Here is a 12126-nt window from a genome sequence, read left to right on the forward strand (position 1 = left end):
GGTTTCTAAATTAAAGTGGTGCCAGCGTCTGATGAATGGCATAACGTTCTGTTTCTCCAGGATTATGGAGAGGCGCCCCTGGACTTGGAATCGCCAGGATACGTTTTTATATTGCCAGACTCACCAGACGCTTAACTTTCCCTGTTTAAATACTTTTTTTTATTTTTTTTATTTTTTTTTATTATTTATTATTTTTATTATTATTATTTTTTTTATTTTATTATTATTATTTATTATTATTTTATTTTTTTCCTTCTCTGGTAGAATCGTTGGCCCTTGGGCCTAATTTTTGATGGGGGCACCGAGACTGGAGGGCACGACGGTTGGGTTGGCCGGGGGGGGGGGGGGCTGCTGGGTGGGTGGGGGATACTCCACCGGAAGATGGTTAGGGCGGTAGGCGTAGGCGGTTTTAGTCGTAAGAGTTGTTAGGTTTGTCCGGGGGACTGCCCCCCCCCCCCCCCGGAACCTTCCCCGGTTTCGGCCACACCGAAGTCCCCAATACGATGGGTGCCCCTAAGTAAAACATATTTCCCTATTAAAAAAACCTTTTTGTGGCTGAAGCCTAACCTCTTAGTCACCTGCCACCCCTATTTTGAGGGCTAATTAATATATTAAAAAAATTATTTTAAAATATATTTATATTTAGGACTGCCCGATCTAAATTTGCGTTACAAATTGTTAGTTGTTTGCTGTATATTAAATATTGTTTGGGAAAATAACGCACAAAATTATTTATTGTAAAGTCCTTTTTCCCTGTTTGTTTAAATATCAAAATTGCCCCAGTAATTGTTCTGTCCCAGGTTGGACTACTGGCATCCAGTGGCCGAACCTGGGATAGACATGCTCGAAACCTTCGTGGTATAGGAGCATGTAAATATTTTATTGATTGATTGGACGGAGGAGCCGACTGAGGCCAACACCTGTGCCCAGGACAGGCGTGCGCTACAACAGCTTGTTCTGAATATGCACATTAAACTCTCTGACCTGACCTGACCTGTCCATTTACCGTAAAAGAAAAAAGAAGTCCATAGAACCTAAAAAGAAATAATTATAATAATATGAAATAGTATATAATTACATTTTTTTAAAATGGAACCTCCCAAAACTAAAACAAACAAAACAAAAAAACAAACAAAATAAAAGCACCCCCCCCCCACACACACACCGGGGGTGGGGGCGCACAAAACCCCCAAACAAAACAAAACAAATAACACACACACACACACACACACACACGCACACGCGCGCGCGCGCGTACAACCAAACCCAACCCAACCCACACCAAATAATACCCCCACAAAAAAAACCCAAATAACAAACCAATAAATAATAATATAAATATTGTTAAACAACAACAACTAAGGTTTATTGAGACATTTTGCAACGAAAATAATCTGCAAGCTCGTATGTTTAATTAACTAAATAACTAAAGTGAGTGACAGGCAAACATTGACCTCCAATATTAATTCAAATAACCCGATTAGGGCGTAAAATATGGCTGACAGAAGACCGATAATTCTCTTATTGCAGATAAGGCAAAGCAATGTAACTAAGGAGGTAAATAAAATACTCGATTAAAGTAACCAGGTAAATCAACAAATATTATACTTGTACACATGTGCAGGAGAATGTAATATTTTTATTATTACATTTATTATTTCGTGTATTAGAAAATCATGATGTTTTCACCACCCCCCCCCCCCCCCCCCCCCCCCCCCCCCCCCCCCCCACACACACACACACACCCCCCCCCCCCCACACACACACACACACACTGGTGCTGTCTCTAATATAAGGATAATTCTGATTATAAGCCACTGACCTTAATTATTAGTGTAAATATTTCGGCCATTACAGCTTTCTTTTAAACCTCTAATTTGCATACTATTTACAGTTTTATTTTGCCAAAATGATTAATTTGGGTAGATTCAACATTTTTAAAATTATTATCGTGTCGTTTGTAATAGCTCAAAATTAATGTTATACGAAGCAAAACAGGTTTTTGCCTTGTAAACTACATAGGGTAAGCGGTTAAAAATATAATTATAATATTATATGTTTATTACTAATATTATGACAGTAATGCATTATTAAAAGGTAATATTTAATGTTTTATTCTCAGGGCATTTCCAGTTTAAAACATTACTGTTATTATTATTGCAGGTATTTTAGTCGTCTGCTTTTACTACTATTGCTTGTACTACAACTACCTGACACTCTTCCTTCTAGCGTACTTCCACTACCACATTCACCACCACCACCACCACCACTGCTGCTGCTGCTGCTGCTGCTGCTGCTGCTGCTGCTGCTGCTGCTGCTGCTACTACTACTACTACTACTACTACTACTGCTACTACTACTACTACTACCACTGCTGCTGCTACTGCTGCTGCTACTACTACTACTACTACTATTAAAAATAAAAGTAAAGTTTGTTTTATTTAACGACGCCACTAGAGCACATTGATTTTTTATCTTATCATCGGCTATTGGACGTCAAACATATGGTCATTTTGACACTGTTTTGAAGAGGAAACCCGCTGTCGCCACATAGGCTACTCTTTTTTTCGACAGGCAGCAAGGGATCTTTTATTTGCGCTTCCCACAGGCAGGATAGCACAAACCATGGCCTTTGTTGAACCAGTTATGGATCACTGGTCGGTGCAAGTGGTTTACACCTACCCATTGAGCCTTGCGGAGCACTCATTCAGGGTTTGGAGTCGGTATCTGGATTAAAAATCCCATGCCTCGACTGGGATCCGAACCCAGTACCTACCAGCCTGTAGACCGATGGCCTGCCACGACGCCACCGAGGCCGGTTCTACTACTATTACTACTACTACTACTACTACTACTACTACTACTACTACTAATACTACTACTAATACTACCACCACCACCACCACCACTACTACTACTACTACTAATACTGCTGCTACTACTACTACTACTACTACTACTACTAATAATAATAATAATAATAATACCACCACCACTACTATTACTACTGCTGCTGCTGTGCCTGCTGCTGTTACGACATCTTCTACTACTATGACTACTGCCACTTCTAAGTATTGCCGCCGTTGTTTGTACTACGTCTACTACTACTGCTTCTGCATCCTGCTATTATTATTATTACTACTACTACTACTACTACTACTACTACTACTACTACTACTACTACTACTACTACTACTACTACTACTGCTGCTGCTGTGCCTGCTGTTGTTACGACATCTTCTACTACTATGGCTACTGTTACTTCTAAGTATTGCCGCCGTTGTACTACGTCAGCTACTGCTATACTACTATTATTACCTTTTATTCACAACTACAACAGCTCCTGTTGCTACTGCGACTGGTTACTGTTACTACTACTGTTGCTGCTGCTGCTGTTGTTGTTGTTGCTGCTGCTGCTGTTGTTGTTGCTGCTGCTGCTAGTGTACTACTCATGCCCATAGCTAGGAAGTTCTTTTGATCACAAATGCTCACACAAATTAAAAAAATAAATAAATAGGAAAGTAATATGAATCCTAACTACTGAAGAAACAAAACAAACGGAGATTTTTATTTTGTAAACTTTTGTTTAAAGAAAAAACAAACTTGAAACAGAATGTCTACTTTGCGTTTGTTTCGTTTTCTTTCTGCGCTGGTTTACATAATTATTTCACCAAACAAACAATACATAAAATAAACATCTGATAGCATCTCAACAATCCACGCCGCCCATATTGACTTTTTTTTTTTTACTTTATCAAAAAAGACCTTGTCACAACCTTGGAAATTGTAAGACCATGTGTTATTCATATAACGGAGGACTGCAAAACCGGTTTTATCGGTACGTGGAAGGTTAGCGGTTATTTTTTCTTTCGCAACTACGTAGGCTATTCATTACTATACATATTTCGTTTATATATATATAACAGCGACCAACATTGTTAAATTCATATGTATAAATGTAGCGCAGGACCGAATGAATTTATAACCTGTTTTATCTTCAACATTGATGTCAAAGAAGCCAAACACTATAATCAGTTTGTGTTAGTTTGGTTAATCTGCATTGCCGGATTGCTGTGGAAAAGACGGGTTAAGTTCGCTGATACCTGGGCAGAAATAACCCCATAGGTTTGGCATTTGTGTCACTTTTTTCTCAACTCGGGTTTTGTGGAGAATTGTTTACAGCCAGGTAACCCGTCGGGCACGAAGTACTCTACCAACAAGACAATGCCAGGACTTGACGGTGGTGGGCGAGGGACTTATTCGCTGTTGGACCTCACCTGTAATTAATACGTGGAATACAACTTGTCCCACGCAGGACCCGTTTCCTTGTCAATGTGACATTTCGACACTGACTGTCGGAGGACTTAAAAACACACAGACAAACTCACATACATACTCTTACAGCGTGTGATGAGCGCCGGTTGTGGATTCAGTTTACTTATGCAAGAAAAGTGTTCAAAATGAAAGCAGGATTTGAGGTATGTTTTCTAAACTTTAAAAAAAATTATGTTATCAAAATATTAAAATATTGTATCTTGGACTAACTAATGGTAAATTAAAAAAATTTTATTAAAAAAATTAAAAATTACAAAAAAATACAATATAGTTAAAATTCTAATTGTTTGTGCACTTTGCCTCTATTGATTTATTTTTTTCTCCTAAAAGGTTCATCATTTTATTCCCATTCTGATATCACCTACGTTTTGATATATAATCGCAACAGGTACCTATCTCTTTCACATGTCATACATTTTTAATGCCTTAATTCCTCTCAATGCTTGACAGTCATAATTAACGTTTAAAACATCGTGAAGAAGCAGCCTCTTGTCCCATCTTCTTTTTCCCATTCTAAACCCGTTTCCTAGCTGTAAATCTGTTTTCATTGCCAACTCCCCTGCGTGTGCTGTAACCTCACCGTGGTGCAGGGGTGTAACATTCTCTTTGAGAATGGCCAATACAGCACAAAATTGAAGTTTTTAGTAAATTCAGTATCCGTAAAATTCTGTGATATTTGTGTTTTTGCACAGTTATTTACACTGTTTTTGTTTAAGTCTTGAATTTTTATATTGATGTTGATCATCACTTTATTTATTTGCATTACCATAGTTTGACACCCAATAGCCGATGTATTGTTCGTGCTGGGGTGTCGTTAAACATTCATTCATTCATTCATTCATTCATTGCCAACTCATAATACGATATAACCTATTTCCGTATCCATTCTGTGCAATATATCTTATTTAATGTTCCATTTCCACGTTACATTATGTGCATTTAATGGTATTTTAAGACTATGATCTTAAGGCACACCATGGCAATATTGACCTGGGGATAAAACTCGTAATAAAAAGTCACACCTGCAACCTTCTGAGTTTGGAGGTTTAAGAGACGAATGGAATGGTTAAATCTTTTTAGTCTTCTGTATTTTTATTTTTATATACATTGTGTTATATAAAATGTATCTATATATTACCAGTAGTTGGTCTTATGTACATTTAATTTACTCTTGTAAAAAAAGGGAATTATGCAACAATCCACACCCCCTCTCCAGTGGCGTAACGATGGGTGGGGGTCGGGGCACGTGGGCTATATCCCCCAGTCGATTTTTTTTTTTTTTTACTGTATTACATTTTATAAAATGATACATGCATACATACTGTGAGTTGGCCCCCCAATAGTAGGTTGCCCCCCAATATAAAATGCAGTGCCCCTCTTCCGACCCCACAAACAACAAAAGCCCACCTATCTACATCATAACAAAGTATATGATATTTATGTAGATATTATGTGATTACTGTCAGTCTTCAGTATCCTTGACACAAACACAACGAACAATATGAATCACGTCGATACGGCCCCACCCCATCTTACAATAACTACGGTAAGATCACTAGCAGCCATGATTGTATAAATACCGTGACCGTAGTCATAAAACACCTTGTCTAGACTTGTGCATTTTTCATTTTATGTTCTTTATCAGACCTACAGCGGTTTTATTTGTTTGCATAATTTTCACTACTCGCTTATAGAAATGAACACTTTATAGTGTCTGGCTGTATCTAGCCGAGGACTGGGTGTGGCTTATCCTGTTACGATCTTTTCGGTTGAAATATTCAGATACATGATATGTTTAGTTGCTGAGTTAGCAATGCATTTGAGTATATGGGACCATATCACTGAAACCTATACTAACTAGGTGTGGTATTCTCTTCTTGTTGCTGATAACATTTTAAAATATATACTACTCAAAAGAATTTAAGGGTCAGACGATATTTTCGACATTATTTTCTGAATGTCAATTATATTAGCTAGACCATAATGTCACGCATGGTATTGTTCCATTTTGACGAAAGTGGGTCTAAGCAACCCATAAATGAATTAAAATCCACTGTCATTAACACTGTTGACTAGTTCTAATGGCGAAAACATGCTTACATTTGCACGTAAATTAGGGCGAAAGCGAAAGGTCTGCTAAGTGCCCATAACTTGCTTTTTCACAAAGCGCTTCATTTGTACGCTTTGCACGTGTATTCCATGTTCCCAATGCTGAATTTCCGTATAATTGGAGCTTGCGTTCGTGTACGGTGCCCACTCCAAATTCGACAATGGTACGACGTCAACTGACTATCGAAGATCGAGGAAGGGCTATTGCTTGGCTTCAGGATGGCAATACGCAAAGAAATGTTGCTCTGAGACTTGGTGTCAGTCAGAGTGTCGTTGGCCGACTGTGGCAACGGTACCAAGCAACGAATTCTGTTCGAAATCGTCCACGTTCGGGAAGACCCCGAAGCACTACAAATAGAGAGGACCGCTACATCACCAATATGGCTCTACGTCAACGCACAACCACTGCACGCCAATTACGTGACAATCTGCGGACTGCGACTGGAATTCGAGTGTCTGATCAAACCATACGCAATCGTCTGAGAGCCAATAATCTACGCTGCCGTCGCCAGGCTGTTCGACCACCACTCCTACCACGTCACAGAACGGCCAGACGTCACTGGTGCACGCTTCATCTGCGGTGGCAATGTGTTCAGTGGGGTCGAGTGATGTTCACTGATGAGTCCAGGTTTAGTCTCCAGTTCAACGACGGTCGGGTTCGTGTCTACAGACGTCCTGGGGAGCGCTTCGCTGACGTTAACGTTAGACAACGTCACCGGTTCGGTGGTGGCAGCGTCATGGTGTGGGGCGGCATCTCTATCCACCACAGGACCCCCCTCTATGTGGTGGATGGCAATCTGAATGGAATCCGCTATCTGAATGAGATTATCCGGCCGTTGGTTCTCCCAGGCCTTCAGCAGATTGGCGGCGGGGCAGTTCTGCAGGATGACAATGCCAGACCCCACCGCGCCAGGGTGGTAACGGACTTTCTCAGACAACAAGGTATCGCCAGGATGGATTGGCCAGCATATTCGCCTGACTTGGCCCCAATAGAGGACGCCTGGGACGAATTAGGCAGGAGAGTTCGGGATAACCATGCCCCTCCGGCCAACCTTCATGATCTGGGTCAACTTCTTATGGCAGAGTGGCAGGCCATTCCCCAAGAGTTCTTCAGACGTCTGATCAACAGCATGAGGCAACGATGTGTCGAGTGTATTCGCGCCAGGGGTGGATTCACACACTATTAAACGAATGTTCTAATGTGTAAAATCCATGTTTGACAACCTTCAACTTTGACAGCATGTCATGTGACTTTCTTGTATACAGTGACGTTTATTTGTGTTTTTTTGTAAATATGGAACAATAAATAAAATATTTGGTGTAGTTTACATCATCAATCTAATACACTCTGAAACTTATTTGGTTATAAATTTTTGACCCTTAAATTCTTTTGAGTAGTATATAATATATTAAATGTTTAATGCTATTTTTATTTATCTCCAGTCAACTTTTTATACAACACGTTGGTTTTATAAAAGATATAAAGGAATATATTCAAGTGTCTTTTATTGCCATATACTGCAGATCCTGAACTTAATGCGATAATAATATTAATGCGATAAATACGCGTTTGTGTTATTCGCATTAATAATATGACGCATTTATTTATATGTTTTGTCTGTGTGTCCCACTTTAAAACAAACAAAGATTAAAATTATAATATAGTTATATTGTAGTTGTTAAACAAGTTGTCGTTAATCGGAGGGTTGACTGTAAGTATATATTTTGAGACATCACCAAATTCAAGATACAGAATAGATATTTCTACAAAGAACAGCCTCTATAACAGCCATCTCTCTCTCTCTCTCTCTCTCTCTCTCTCTCTCTCTCTCTCTCTCTCTCTCTCTCTCTCTCTCTCTCTCTCTCTCTCTCTCTCTCTTAATCCACCTGCAAAACACCGGGGTGCCATGAATCATTTAAAGAATGCTTTTATTAGTAACCCTCAAAATGGCGTAAAAAACCCACAAAAAAACAAAACAAAAAACATTTCCATTTATGCCCTACAGTTTGCAGCATGCTCTAATGTCCACCACATACCAAACTGTCTGTTTACAGTCGAACGTTTGGTTAAACATTAACAACACATTTACATAAGCATTGCATATAAACATTATTGACGGGGTCTATTTTTGTACTACAAACGATAAAACTCCAGGTGTCTCAATTAAAATCACCACAGGGAATACTTCTGAACGTAGTGGATTGAATATACTTGAGAACTTAAAAAAATAAATAAAAAATCATTTGAAAGTAGACGGAGGAAAGAAGTGCACAATTTAAAAATAGTATCATATATCACACTAATCAATCAACCAATTTGACACGCGTTTACATTCTCTGGAGGTTCAAGCAGGTATGTCTTGAGCACACTTTTAGTTTAAATAAAGTTTATTTTGTTTAACGAAATCACTAGAGCACATTGATTTATTAAACATTTGGCAATTTTGACATATAGTCTTAGAGGAAACCCGCTACATTTTCCCCATTAGTAGCAAGGTATACTCTGTCAAAAAAGAAACGCATAGGTGATAGGGAAAGAAGAAAAGTGTTTGATTTTACAAAATATCGGGTTTTTTTTTACAATGTTGCTGAATGACCATGTTTGTTAATGTTCCTGGAATAGTACAGCATGCCCAAATGCACCCTAAATTTTTTTTAACACACGTTGTGCGACAATTGCAGGAAATCGGCGTGAAATGGTCAAACTAAATCCCCTCCCAGCAGAAGCGACCACATTGAACACGCTCAGAAGGGATAAGCCACACTTGAACCTGAGGGGGCTGACCAGTTTGCTGTGATTCGATATTCTCATATGCTCTATAGTAGAAAACCTCACTGCATCAAATTGGCTTCAATTCATGCTATACTGAACAGCAAAAGAAAAGCAAATCAGGGTTGTGGTTAGTTTGCAATTAGATTATAAAGGTTCAGTTCTGTGAAATGATAAACGGTATATCAAAATAGAATTCTTCTAAATCTCAATGTGTCAGCGCCTTCTTAAAAAAACTAAATATAATGTTACATCTGAAAATTGTATTCGCGTTTCAATTTGTGTTCAGTATATTTGTTCAAATCGTATATTATGTACCCCACTTAGTGTCCGGCGATTATTGTAAAATGTCCTGTCTTTAAAGGTATCCGGTTTAGAGAGGTTAAGTTCTGTTCTGATTTTAAAAAAAGGACCGTGAAAAATATCCTGTTTTGGGGGGGAATTCCGGTTTACAGAGGGTCCGGTTTTGAGAGGTTTCACTTCATATATCCCTGCATCCCACTGCGGGTATATCTGCCCATGGTGAACCTTAACCTTGTTATTGTAAACCACAGATTCCGACACACCCGCGAGTACAAGCGACAAATTAGCCAGGCAGTCGAAACGACACGTCCGTGTTAACACTATCTCGGTAAAACCCGTTAGTTTTCACCTACCAGCCCAAAGTAACGAGTGAGTGACACATCTGGCACGCACGCGGCGACATGGGAAATGCAAACGCAATTGGGTCCATATGACGTCACGAGTGCCATACAGGTACCCACTGGCCTCAGCGGCACAATGGTAAATGATTTAACGTTGTTTGTTTTTTTGGTTTTTTTTAGGTATATTGAAATTGTTTTTCAGTACCAGCCCCACTACCATTATGCACAGTTAGAGCCAAATTTACATTTTAAAGCATGTTTTTAACTTAAACACGTATAAGGGGGCGGGATTTAATTCAGTCGGTTCAGTGTTCGCATGAGGTGATTGCGTCGCAGGATCGAACCACCTCGGTGGATCCATTCATCTGATTGTTTTTTCTCGTTCCAACCAGTGCACCACAACTGGTCAAATGCCGTGGTATGTGCTTTCCTATCTGTAGAGATGTGCATATAAAAGATCCCTTGCTATTAATGAACAAATGTAGCGGGTTTCCTCTGACGACTAAGTGTCAGAATTACCAAATGTTTGACATCCATTTAATTTCATTTCAACTTACTTTCGTGCTTATATCCAATTAAGGTTCGAGCACGCTGTCCTGGGCACACACCTCAGCTATCTGGGCTGTCTGTCCAGGACAGTGGGTTAGTTGTTAATTATTAATGGTTAGTGAGAGAGAAGAGAGTATAATGGCCTTCCTTACACATACCCACTGAGTCGTTAAAACTCGCTTTGGGTGGGAGCCGGTACCGGGCTGCGAACTCTGTACCTAGCAGCCTTAATTTCGATGGCTTAACCACGACACCACCAATACCGGTGTTTGATGTCCCATAGCCGATGATTAATTAATGTGCTGTAGTGGTTTCGTTAAACAAAACAAAACTTTAACTTTTAAACGCTTAAATACCTACATTTAAGAATAACAGGCTTCGTAAAATCTGGTCCTTAGTAAACTGCTAGATTTAGTGCGGACTTGAAAACTACAATAACATACCAATTCGATATTCTCATATGCTCTATAGTAGAAAACCTCACTGCATCAAATTGGCTTCAATTCATGCTATACTGAACAGCAAAAGAAAAGCAAATCAGGGTTGTGGTTAGTTTGCAATTAGATTATAAAGGTTCAGTTCTGTGAAATGATAAACGGTATATCAAAATAGAATTCTTCTAAATCTCAATGTGTCAGCGCCTTCTTAAAAAAACTAAATATAATGTTACATCTGAAAATTGTATTCGCGTTTCAATTTGTGTTCAGTATATTTGTTCAAATCGTATATTATGTACCCCACTTAGTGTCCGGCGATTATTGTAAAATGTCCTGTCTTTAAAGGTATCCGGTTTAGAGAGGTTAAGTTCTGTTCTGATTTTAAAAAAAGGACCGTGAAAAATATCCTGTTTTGGGGGGGAATTCCGGTTTACAGAGGGTCCGGTTTTGAGAGGTTTCACTTCATATATCCCTGCATCCCACTGCGGGTATATCTGCCCATGGTGAACCTTAACCTTGTTATTGTAAACCACAGATTCCGACACACCCGCGAGTACAAGCGACAAATTAGCCAGGCAGTCGAAACGACACGTCCGTGTTAACACTATCTCGGTAAAACCCGTTAGTTTTCACCTACCAGCCCAAAGTAACGAGTGAGTGACACATCTGGCACGCACGCGGCGACATGGGAAATGCAAACGCAATTGGGTCCATATGACGTCACGAGTGCCATACAGGTACCCACTGGCCTCAGCGGCACAATGGTAAATGATTTAACGTTGTTTGTTTTTTTGTTTTTTTTAGGTATATTGAAATTGTTTTTCAGTACCAGCCCCACTACCATTATGCACAGTTAGAGCCAAATTTACATTTTAAAGCATGTTTTTAACTTAAACACGTATAAGGGGGCGGGATTTAATTCAGTCGGTTCAGTGTTCGCATGAGGTGATTGCGTCGCAGGATCGAACCACCTCGGTGGATCCATTCATCTGATTGTTTTTTCTCGTTCCAACCAGTGCACCACAACTGGTCAAATGCCGTGGTATGTGCTTTCCTATCTGTAGAGATGTGCATATAAAAGATCCCTTGCTATTAATGAACAAATGTAGCGGGTTTCCTCTGACGACTAAGTGTCAGAATTACCAAATGTTTGACATCCATTTAATTTCATTTCAACTTACTTTCGTGCTTATATCCAATTAAGGTTCGAGCACGCTGTCCTGGGCACACACCTCAGCTATCTGGGCTGTCTGTCCAGGACAGTGGGTTAGTTGTTAATTAT

At 39.5% G+C, this 12126-nt stretch overlaps 1 protein-coding gene across 6 annotated transcripts in view; it reads left to right on the top strand.

The window, feature by feature from the left end:
* The first annotated feature begins 3892 nt into the window (after positions 1-3892).
* LOC121370795 (adhesion G-protein coupled receptor G6-like) overlaps positions 3893-12126 on the top strand; it is a 58910-nt gene continuing 50676 nt past the window's right edge. For all 6 annotated transcript variants that reach the window (XM_041496263.1, XM_041496265.1, XM_041496266.1 and 3 more), the window contains exon 1: positions 3893-4478. The gene's annotated coding sequence lies outside the window, so the exon portion shown is untranslated. The remainder of the gene's footprint in view (positions 4479-12126) is intronic.

The sequence above is a fragment of the Gigantopelta aegis genome, chromosome 4 (genome assembly GCF_016097555.1).
Source record: "Gigantopelta aegis isolate Gae_Host chromosome 4, Gae_host_genome, whole genome shotgun sequence".
NCBI classification, from domain to species: domain Eukaryota; kingdom Metazoa; phylum Mollusca; class Gastropoda; order Neomphalida; family Peltospiridae; genus Gigantopelta; species Gigantopelta aegis.